This window comes from Eriocheir sinensis, unplaced genomic scaffold (genome assembly GCF_024679095.1).
Source record: "Eriocheir sinensis breed Jianghai 21 unplaced genomic scaffold, ASM2467909v1 Scaffold654, whole genome shotgun sequence".
Lineage (NCBI taxonomy): Eukaryota > Metazoa > Arthropoda > Malacostraca > Decapoda > Varunidae > Eriocheir > Eriocheir sinensis.
Window position 1 is genome coordinate 138927 of NW_026112003.1, and position 12598 is coordinate 151524.

Below are 12598 nucleotides of genomic sequence, written 5' to 3' on the forward strand. Positions count from 1 at the left end.
GAGAGCCAGTTAATAGACAGAAAGCAAGTGTCGCATAACAAGGGGATTGGGGTGAGGGGGAGCTAGTTAGGGGGCCTTGGGGGGTCGGGGAGAGCTGCTGGAGGTGTGGGTCAGGGTGGGTCAGGGTGGGTCAGGGTGCTGGGTGTTGTACAGGGCGGGGCGGGGCGGGGTGGGGTGCATATTCTGAATCTCTGAAATGGTATGTGGTCCCTGAGTAAAAATGTTCGGCTGTAGCTTCGAAACTAACCACGGGTTGTTCTGGAAAATACTCTCATTGTGATTCGCATTCAAAACTACCCTAAATGACTCCCGTGCCCAACAATTACCGCCCCATTTCCCCCCTCTCTCCCTTCTCTAAAATAGTTGAATTATTAATGAAAAATAAATTAGTTGCATATCTTGATAGCAAGAAAATCTTGGGCAGATGCCAGTATGGCACTTATGATGCCCTCAGTATGTTTTCTTCTCTTCTGTATTCTTCCCTTAACATTAGACAATCAGTCTTATCCATCCTTGTTGACTTCTCAAAGGCTTTTGATACCGTTAACCACATGATTCTACTCGACAAATTATATTTCTATGGTATACGAGGACCTCTGCACTCCTGGTTTCAAGACTACCTAACAAACAGATCCCGGTGCACAATATATGATGGCCATAAGTCTTCCACTCGAAATATTTCTACTGGTGTCCCACAAGGGAGTGTTTTAGGGCCTGTTTTGTTCCTTATATATATTAACGACATCACTAATATCTTCACCTCTGCCAACACCATCCTCTTTGGAGATGACACGACTTTGTATTTTGCTGACTCTAATATTGAAACATTATTCCCACAAGCTAACCAAGACCTTAACAAATTATATAATTGGTGTTTAAGCAACAGACTCACAATTAATATTAATAAAACCTTTTATATGTTCTTTTCTTACAAAGTAAATGTTTACTTGCCAGACCTTAAAATCAATAATAACCTTATTAGTAGATCAACTAGTTTTAAGTTTTTGGGAGTTATGTTTAATGAAAACCTTAACTTCAAATCCCATATAAATAATGTTTCGAATAAACTTTCAAGAAGCACTGCTATGCTATATCGCCTAAGAAGTTTTATGCCTTGCAAAGTACTAAAAACCTTGTATTATGCACATATATACCCTCACCTTCTGTACTGCAATCCTATCTGGAGCACCACTTATGTCACCCATTTAACTAGCCTGAACTTACTGCATAAAAAGATAATTCGAATTATCACAAACAGTTCTTACCTTGAACACACCACCCTCTCTTTAAAAACACAAAAATCCTTAAACTACAAGATATCACTAAACTTTCTGTTGCTACCTGTATGTACAAACATCAGATCACTCCCTACTCATCTATATCCCACTAGACACAGAGAGCATATCTGCCTTCCATCACATCGCCTTACTCTCTTTCGGCACTCCACTATGTACCGGGGACCTTTGATCTGGAACTCCCTTCCCCAGGATATAAAAAATGCTCCATCTCAACATAAACAAACTACAGCGTCATCTGCTTGATTCTTGTTGATTGTTATCCAGTAAATTCCAATTTCTCTTTAGTCATATATAACGGCATCTCCCTCACGCTTGTTCCGTAATGAATTACCCAGGTATTTTGTCCTTCCCTCTACTATTATTATTATTATTATTATTATTATTATTATTATTATTATTATTATTATTATTATTATTATTATTATTATTATTATTATTATTATTATTATTATTATTATTATTATTATTATTATTATTATTATTATTATTATTATTATTATTATTATTATTATTATTATTATTATTATTATTATTATTATTATTATTATTATTATTATCATCATCATTATCATTATCATTATCATTATTATTATCATCATCATCATCATCATCATCATCATTATCATTGTCATCATCATCATCATTATCATTATCATTATCATTATCATTATCATCATTATCATTATCATTATCATTATCATTATCATTATTATCATTATCATTATCATTATCATCATCGTCATCGTCATCGTTATCATCATCATCATCATCATCATCATCATCATCATCATTATTATTATTATTATTATTATTATTATTATTATTATTATTATTATTATTATTATTTCACTTTGCTTCATCCTATAATCCTATATAATTTCATATGCTTCTATATACATTATTTTTTTCTCTTTCTTTATTTTATTTTGGTTTATTATTTTTAATTATGGTATTTTTTTTTTTTTGCCGAGCTTCTATTATGTAGGTATATCCTACCACTGTTATATTTCTAACTAATGTTCAGTATTCTGTATTTTGTATATTTTTTTTGTTCCAAGATATATTTGCATTATTCCTATTTTTTTCTTATATATCTTTTTTCTTCACTTTTGCCTGAAAAGCTTATGCTTATATAAAGGCAGGCCTCTAACAATACATACATCGACATATGTAACTGCACCTAATAGGCTATTAATAAATGTTTCAAATGTTATACAGATGAACCTTCTCATAAGTGACGCCAGACAGCTTCTTGACGTGGCTGGGCACAGCAGTGTTCTAAAACTATACAACAGTAACAACAGCCTTGTATACACACGACTGTTATAGCGCGTCCCCCAAGAGGCTGCAACAACGGCTCCGAGTTACGATAAGAAGTTTTGAACTATTCGTCAGATTACTCGTAGAAACCAAACACCTGCATGTGTGTATGTATGGGGGAAGGGGAGGTTGTGTTTGTGTGTGTGTGTGTGTGTGTGTGTGTGTGTGTGTGTGTGTGTGTGTGTGTGTGACTATAACTGTCTGCGTTTGTTGTTTGTGTATCTGATTGTGTGTCTGTGTATTTTTCTGTGTGTGATTGTGTCTGACTGTTTGTTTGTCTCACTCTGGGTCCCCGTGCGTGTTCACCATTCTGTTTGTGTCTGCGTGGTTGTCTTTCTCTCTGTCTGTACAGCTGCCTGTGTATGAATATGTGACTCAAAATATTTCCTCTTCTGATACCAACACGAACGCCATATTTCCGGAACAACGAACTCATAAAATCTATCTAAGCCAGTCCATTATCGATACCTTCACTAACGCCATCTGTGCATTAAAAACACAACTCTTCTGTCAAATACAGTGAGAACACTTTGACTTCTGTCAGGAATTTTTGGAATACAATTATACGAATACTTCCTAATACGGTTTTCCACTACTACTACTACTACTACTACTACTACTACTACTACGAGAATCAGCACTATCTTAATCAATCAATCAATCAATGGGGGCATACGCCAGGGGGTGCGTCGCCTCGCCCACCCTACGACGCCAAGCCTGGGGGTCCCTCCGGGCGAGTCTCCTGCAGGCCCCCTTCCCAACCCGAGTACCTCCCGGCAGGATCTATCGACTTGCTTAAGCCACGAACTCCGTGGGCGTCCCCGTGGCCTCCTCCACTCAGGGTTGTCTCTCACAGAGACAACCCGATGAGCAGGATCAGCTTCCGGAAAACGTGCCCGTATAGCCGGAGTTGGCGTTGACGGACTATGCAGGTAATATATGTCGAATCAGTCTCACGGAGTAGTCGCCTGTTTGACACAAAGTCCTTCCAGCGATATCCCATGATTCTGCGTAGACACTTATTACCAAAGGCATCAATCCGCCGCTCCAGGTCCCCGTTAAGAGTCCATGTCTCACAACCATGGAGTAAGACAAGGAGCACAAGGGACTTGAAGATCCGCGTCTTTGTCCACCTGCACAGGTATCGACAACGCCATATACTCGTGTTGAGCGAGTCCATAACACCGTGGGCCAGACCAATCCGCCGTAAGACTTCCTGGCCAGACTCACCGTTGTTATGAACTACGCTACCAAGATACGTGAAACTTTCCGAGATTTCAACGTCCTCGCCACACGCATGAACAGACTGTACTGTGTCATCCAGCAAGCCTCCAAACACCTGTACCTTGGTCTTGGCCCAGGAGACCTGGAGTCCCAAGGGCTTCGCCGCCTCGTGCAGTGCCTCGAGAGCCATCACCAAGACCTCCAGCGACACCGCCAGGATTACTGCATCATCGGCAAAAACAAGGACCCTGGTATTGCCAATGGATGCTCCGCAGGTCCACAACTCTGCCCAGTACCCAGTCCATATAAGTGTTGAAAAGCGCTGGGGCAAGGTCACAGCCCTGCCTCACTCCCGCATTCACGGGAAAGAGGCTGGACAAGCCCCCCCCCCAAAAAAAACACACACACACACACTTCACAGCACTCTCTGTCCCAGAATACAGGCCAGTCAGCAAACCAATAGTCCTCGCAGGAATCCCACGGAGTCGCAAAAGATCCCAGAGTGCCTCACGATCGATGCACTGAATCAAACGCCTTCCTGAGATCGACACAGGCTGCAAGCATCCCCTGTCGAAACTCACCTCGGCGCTCCACCACTCGTAAACCTTCTATCAGTCGATCAATCTCATTCATTCATTCAGTCAGTCAGTCAACCAGTTTGTCTGCCAGGCAATCGGTCAGTCCGTCAGACAGTCAATTCATCATTCAGTCAGTCAGTCAGTCAACCAGTTTGTCTGCCAGGCAATCGGTCAGTCCGTCAGACAGTCAATTCATCATTCAGTCAGTCAGTCAGTCAACCAGTTTGTCTGCCAGGCAATCGGTCAGTCCGTCAGACAGTCAATTCATCATTCAGTCAGTCAGTCAGTCAACCAGTTTGTCTGCCAGGCAATCGGTCAGTCTGTCAGACAGTCAATCCATCATTCATTCAGTCAGTCAGTTAACCAGCTATATAGTCAGTCAGTATATCATGCGGTCAGGCAGTCAGTCAGTTAGTCAGTCAGTCAATTAGTCAACCAGTCAGTCAGTCAGTTAATCAAGCAGTCAGTGAGTCAGTCATTAGAGGAAACAAGAACAGTTTTGTGGTGAGGAAGGTGCTTGAAAAATAGTGTCTGTTGAATGCAGCACTTATATTTACCGGGATGATGTCAGCAAGGAGAGTCAATTAACAGTTTAACTGGAGCACACGAGTTTAGCAACTAGACGAATACAAATGAATAATAGATAAATTTACACATCATAGATAGACAACTATAATATAAGGTAAGTACAATGTTCCAAGTACGACAATTTCGTATCGCTGGCGAGTCACACGGGCGTGAAGTTGCCAGCTCGTTACAGTCAGCCTGTTATATTTGCCGATCTCCCACCCAAAACCTGTCTCTGGCGCCCAATAACGAGACTCAGATATAGTTATCACTAAAACCGTTGATTCCTGATGTGTTTTGGCAATGGTTAAGCGTCGAAAACCGGTACATGCACGAGGGCGAGATGATGAAGGCAAGTTATCCCAGCATCGTTTCCAGATTGTCGTACTCGGAGCATTACTTTTACCAGCTTCTCCCGCATAAATATCACCAGGAAACAGGAATAATAAACCATTTCAACAATAACTACAAATAAATATCGTTATTGTGACCCAGGAAACAGTTTTGGGGATGGAAATTGGGAAACATGAGAAACTGAGTACGACAATCTGGCAACGTTGTACAATAGTCCCAGCCATCAGCTGTTCAGTGTTTGTTTACCTCGCGCGGGGGAGAGAGGAAGGGACGCTGTGCTCCAAAGAGACTATATACGAAGAGATAGTGGTATGTAGTAATTCCTCGGGCGTGCGGAAGTAGCGCCATCTATTGCAGCCCACCAAAAACGTCACTTTTCAGGGGTAGCTTAACTATTTTTGAAGTACCTGCCACAGCACCCTATCCAGCCTTCACTTATTTTTTTTCATTGTAAAATTATTTACGAATAGGGTAAAGAAAAATATATTTGTTCTTATGTTTTATTAGGTATTATCTACACTATATCAATTTGTTTTTTTAGGAAAAATATGATGTTGAAAGCATTTGCTAATATATATATATATATATATATATATATATATATATATATATATATATATATTATATATATATATATATATATATATATATTATATTATATATATATATATATATATATATATATATATATATATATATATATGTGTGTGTGTGTGTGTAGCAAACATATCCAGTGCTTTAAATACAAGCAAAGCATACAACATTCTATGCATGCTAAATTACTATAAGGCCTTTGCAACTGTGGTAACCCGGATGTCACACTGGTCCTGTGTCCCAGGGTAATGGGTTCCCTAACACCACAGGCTCATGGGCTAATGTTACAGAGATGAGCACCGAGGCCACATGCTGCTACAGCGTATGCCCCCAGCCTTACCTTTACCTTTTGCAAAATGCACTTAGCTGAGTAAAAATATCATACTAACTGTACAAGTGCCAGATAATGGCAAGCATTGCATACTGCTTGACAGGGCAGAGAACAAAAGCTTCTAAGCATTACAACTGAAATAAACAATGGGAGACACTCAAAGCTTGTTAACTGAACATGACCCAATTTATAACAGGCAAAACCAACAATGGTGCGTTATATACAATGAAAACTGTATAAAAATGTTGCAAGGCACATCAATATAAGAGCAAAGCATCATAAAACATGCTGAAATACATGATGGAGGACATTAAGAAGGTAACACATGAGTTGTCTTAAATGGAATGCAATAACTTGGTGGTCGTGGGAGACAGGCGCGCCTGGAGGCGAAAATGGAATGTAGGACACGGTATGATCTCACAAGCTCTGACCTTGGTGTCAGGGTCATGAAGATATTAAGCTCAGTAGACACAACTATGCAGCAGAGGGACATATGATAAAAGCAAATGAGACAAAATAAGGCAACTCATAGAGTAAGAAAATATCAGGAAAGTTATGCTGCAGTATGTGACACACCAAATTACAGGGCAGAGAGTGATATGTATTTCATAGGCTACATCAGTAAACATGTAGCATTTATTGCAGGAACCACACATTAAAGTTGGATGTAATAAAATATATGTTTTATGCACACATTAAAGTTGGATGTAATAAAATATATGTTTTTAGCACACATTAATGTTGGATGTAATAAAATCATTTGATATGAAACTCCTTGAACTGGCCAACCAAACAAACCACTCTCTGCCCCCCCCCAAAAAAAATATATATATTTTTCACAAGGTTTATGAGGCATTAGTCAAGAATATCATCTGCCATTACATTTTGTAAATCATACCTATGTGATTGTGTATATCATATAAAGCAGAAAAAAAAATTGCAAGCTGTAATACAAACAAGATTACTCCTGGAAGTCACATTAATGATGCCAGACACGTGATGATAGACACTTAGTGTGATGAAATTACATGCTGTATTTCACATTATGAAACCAAGCCAAGTGTCACTGCAGGACATATTAGGTAAGGCAGACACCAAAAGCTTGCTACCTGAACAAGATTAAATATAACAGGCAAAATCCACAAAGCATTGCATATTGTTGGGTAGGGAAGAGAACAAATGCTTCCAAGCATTACACCTGAAATAAACAATGGCAGATATTCAAAGCTTGTGAACTGAACAAGATCTGATTTATAATAGGCAAAACCAACAATGGTGCATTACATGCGATATCTGGCAGGGGATTCCTTGCATTACAATTGGAAAGTGGCAGACACCTAAAGCTTGTTAACTGAACAAGATCTGATTTATAACAGGCAAAACCAACAATGGTGCATTACGTGTGATATCTAGCAGGGAAGATAAATGATTCCTTGCATTACAACTGGAAAGTGGCAGACACCCAAAGCTTGTTAATTGAACAAGATATGATTTATAACAAGCAAGCCCAACAATGGTGCATTACTTGCAATATTTGGCAAAGTATATGGAAAAAAATTCTTGGCGTAACAAGAGTAATACTAAATAATGGCAAATCCCACGAAGTTTCTCTTCTTTTGACAAAGCCTGTGCTCTTTGCTGCAGGGCTGTCAGAGTCTGTTTGCTCCAGCCAACATGTACTGAAATACCCCTGAGTCATGAGTGAAGTGTTGAAACTGAAGACAAGTGAAATACTGTGCTCAGAAATCTATTAGCATTTGGACTTTGATAGTATAAGGCCAGAGCAAACCTCCTCTCTTGTAACCCATATCTCCTACTAGGCTTAGATCTTGGCATCTTGCAGCATGTTGAACCTGACTTCATAAAAAATCCATCCCTATTGGATCTAAAAAATTGCTGGCTCTGGGCTAAAACTGCCCAGGATTTGTAACAGCCTGGGCTTTGAGCTGCCTTGCCTCCCGGTGCAGACGACAGACTGTTGTGTGCAGCAATTTTCACTTTTCATGTCTGAAAATACATGAAAAAATATTTAATCACAATTAATCACAATTCTAAATAATAAAATATGTGCATGTAATTGCATTATTTTCAGTGCTATAAGGACAGTGAATCTAAGCATTGACATAATGTCTGCACGCCAGCATCGATGGAAGGCTTCACTTAGATTGCCTGACAAGAGTAATATTTTCAGGAGAGATGGGGGAGAAGATACAACTGGAGACTCTTGACAGATATAATGTCAAGATCTACAAGCACCCATTTACCATATATATCTTTGATGTTCAGTCCATACTAAAACATTTGTCAATGTGTTGCCACACTAACAATATAAAATTCCCTGTTTCTGCAATGTTAGTCATACCTAAGCCCTGCTAAACCATCCAAGTGAATCAAGAATGAGTTCTGGGCGGCAGCATGAGCCAATGCTAAATGGCACCACTATAAAAAAAAAGCCTGCATCATGACGGGCCTGGGCCGACCGCCAGGCGCCTGAAGAAAACCTCCCGGCGCTATAGGCAGGTGGGGGAAAAAAAAAAAAAAATCACATCAGAAGAATGGACAAAGGTTTGTTAGTGGCACTTCAAGGTTATGCTACCTCTTCAAAGATTGGCCAGTCATGGTTTAAAGTGGAACAGGATAAACAAGAAACAGGTAGATATCTGTGGACACTACTGTTATTATCAAATGCCAGCCTATGGCAAAATTTGAACCTATGCTATCAAAAACATAAGACCCATATGCTGATCACTCGACTAATCATAACAGTACTACACCCATAGAAACATAATAAAGAGTTTAAATATATCATTCAAAATTTCAACCTTTTTACATACTTTTTTTTTTGAGATATGAAGCCTACTGGTGTAACAGTTGAATATTGAACTCAATTTGTATGCAGAGATGTGAGGTATGTTATTAAGCTGTAATGTTTCCAACACATTAGTTGTGATTAAAGCAACACGGAATAGTAACTAAAGAGGATAAATTATCACTGAGAACAAGAGGTTCCTTACTATATTGTGGTGAGCTTGATGGCCGAGTCGAGTTTCCTCCAACCCCATCAAGTTCACACCTGTTGAGAGGCAATTTTTTAATCAAAGTGAAAAATGGATGCAAATGGTCACTAAAACTAGTTATTATACTTGGTATCACAAATTTGGGCAAAGAATTTAGGGAAGGACTCCTGGACTTGGCGTCACTGATGAGGTAAATGATCTCGTGCACTCATTGGGCTATAATATATACATTGTTGTAATGTTTATTATTGTTTTGTTACTATATATTACCTACTGATAATGGAAATACATGTCAGGATTAATCATCAAATACAAGGAAAAAAGAATCATGTATGGAAATTGTGAACTTTTAAGTTCATGTAACAAAGTTTATTATACACAAAAAGGTTGGATACTTCAGATTTAAAAGATTTTTGGATATAACATCACCCCCTTCCTCCATATTGGTTCTTTAAAGCAAGGGTTGACTACAGCTGATTATTATTTGCGGCAGGTTACACGACACTTTTTTTAGTGCAAACCATCTGGAAATCAATTGTCATTATAAGGAATACTTCTCATGAGTAGCCACTAAAACTTGACAACCTAGAAGGATGCACCATCAGACTGTAAAGGATAGATATATTATAAGACATAGCTACATTGGTGGATCCAAAGGGGAGCCCAGGCCCCCCCAATGTTCCTGAGTGATACAGGAAAACTAGCTCAAAAGCGCGCTGCGGCTAAAACAATGCTTTGGCACAAAGTCCAGGCCAATATACCCATTGATTTAGGTCACTTCACCAGTTTTTCAAGACCAGGACTGCCTAGAATGGCTAATCGGTAATGCTAATGCTCCTTCCACCCGCAAAAAGTCTGACGTCCTCCCAAAAACTCATTTCCTGGATCTACACCCAAAGACATACCGTAACATGGTTCAGTGATCATGGACAAAAAAAAAAATGTTAAGACAATCAATATCCAATCATTTCAGGATACATAAATCAGCATCCATATGAAGGAATTCTACAACTTAAAAGTGATGTTGAGCAGGGCATGTGTCAAGTGACTTGCACAGTCTATTTTGTGAAGTCATAATTAGATTAATATCACAACAATCAACAAACACTAGATGAAGTATTCATACCAAAATCAGTACATGGAGCTGGTGCACTGCAATGGGAAGCACATTCCTGCAGCTCACCAAGAGGGTTGAATGATGCCATGTACTTCAGGGGGGGTGGCTAAATGTCTTCACCCTTAGCCTCTTTCTTGGCCTCTCCCCCTTCAGCTGCCACATTCTCTTGGATGATATCGGACGTGTTCGGATCTGTTGGGATGTGGTTGTGTTAGATGTGGAATAACATACGACAGTGGAACATGGAAGGAAAGAGTATGTCCACACGGTAAAATACAGAGATGAGGATTGCACTGCATTAGTTGAGTGATTACAAGATGTAAATTGAAATTCTTTGGATACTGAAAGGATGTACGGGGACAACTGGGTGAGAAGAGAGAGAGATGCAGATTTTTGTTATATAGCTTGATACACCAATGAAGACTAATGAGATACACATTCAGAAAGACCACAATTTTGGCTGCTAGACAGAAAAACACTAGATGTCAAAGTGCCAGAACATTGAAGGAAGTAATAATAAGAAAAGCAATAATAATTAATGAGTATAAATATATTTCTGATATTTTTGTTTATTTTAATGCAAGTATTGGAATTTTCAAACACTAAGAATATAATAAATAAATATTGATAAATTAATTAAAATAAATACATTAATTGTAATAATACTACCACTAACAATATTAACAGCACTGCACCTAATAGACTGAGCAATAAACTGAGTCTGATATGTAACCATAATTAAACTGTCTCTGTCTGAGTGTTATGTGAAGCTTGCTCCATGCACCATGATAGGAATGGCATAGATGCATGCAGGTTGCTGAGATGCTTACAGTCACCAGCCACTTGTAGATATGGCACCAAAATGTATTGGAAGCATTGGCGGCCAACTTCCATTTATTTAATTATTATTTTCTTTAAACAAAGGAGACAGCTCAAGAGCAACAAAGCGTACTAGAAAAAAAAGCCCCACTACTCACCACTCCCAAACAGACAAAAGTAGAGTCTTGATACACTCTTCTTGAAGGTCAAATTATAGGCAGGAGGAAATGCGGACAATGGAAGGCTGTTCCAGTTTATCAGTGTAAGGGATGAAAGAGTGGAGATATGCTGATTATCTTTTGCATAAGATGTTTGGCAAGATAGAACATGCAGTAATTGACTTAAATTAGAAAAGTATAGATTTAGGAGGGAAATGGGCAGGCATTGGTTTAATAATAGGGTGGTGGGGGAATGGAATAGATTCCGCAATCACATAGTGTGTGCTGGGACGATAGCTTGTTTTAAGAGTAGACTGGATAGCTACGTGGACGAGGCTGACAGGTGGTAATGGGGAGGAATCTGGAGCTGCCGTGTGTAGGCCATTCGGCCTCTTGCCGCGGGAGGAGGGGAGGCATGCAGTTAGCAAGTTCAGAACAACTGTCAGCGTGAAAATGATTAGAATTTCCACATTATCATTATTTATATATATATCACTTACCCCGGGTGGCATCCTTCCGTAATAAATGTAGCTTCACACCAGGCTGTGTCCTCTTTATCACCACAAAGGGACATGATTTGAGGCTGCGGCTGGTAAACGTGGCGGCCGCGGCGGTGTTATGATTTTTGAACGAGGCAGCGTTGCAATCGGAGCAGAGAAAGATAATGCTGCGAATAGCGGTATAATAAACAGTATAAGTTAGACCGAGATAATTATATTCACCCACTCTTTCCCCCTACAAACCAATGACTCAATGTATATATATCATCATTACTGATGGAAGCCAGCGTGCGTGCTAAAACAATGAGTTTGGAAGAAAAAACATGATCACATAGTTTTAAAGAACGGCAGTAGGGCTACAATTCCTTGGGTCATTCCAGTATGTATACAGAAAAGTTAAACACATAAAACACATCTAACCACACATGCTGAGAAAATAATATTATTGCGGTATAATAATATAACAATAATAGTATTACTCATGACATGCAGTCAGGCTATATCTATCTAGTAAATATATACAGTATATATAGTTCCTACTGTTCATTTTAATATTTATCTACCTTTATTTTTTTTATTTAAAATGGGAAATAACCAGACTGAAGAAAAAAAGTAGCAACATTTGCTGCTTAATTGATCCCATGTAGCAACGCTGCTGATTGGTTCTAGGGGTTGGGGGTGGGTCTGGAGGGGGGGAGGCGCCTGAATGTAAACAAAGCTG

The 12598-nt window shown here is 39.2% G+C and overlaps 1 long non-coding RNA gene across 1 annotated transcript; it reads right to left on the minus strand.

Moving 5' to 3' along the window:
* Positions 1–6049: 6049 nt before the first annotated feature.
* Positions 6050–12042, minus strand: LOC126993682 (uncharacterized). The gene is made up of 4 exons (XR_007748185.1): positions 11878–12042; positions 10410–10592; positions 9281–9339; positions 6050–8273 (listed from the first exon to the last, which is right to left on the minus strand). It is a non-coding gene; the product is annotated as an uncharacterized LOC126993682 (long non-coding RNA).
* Between the last annotated feature and the right edge of the window lie 556 nt (positions 12043–12598).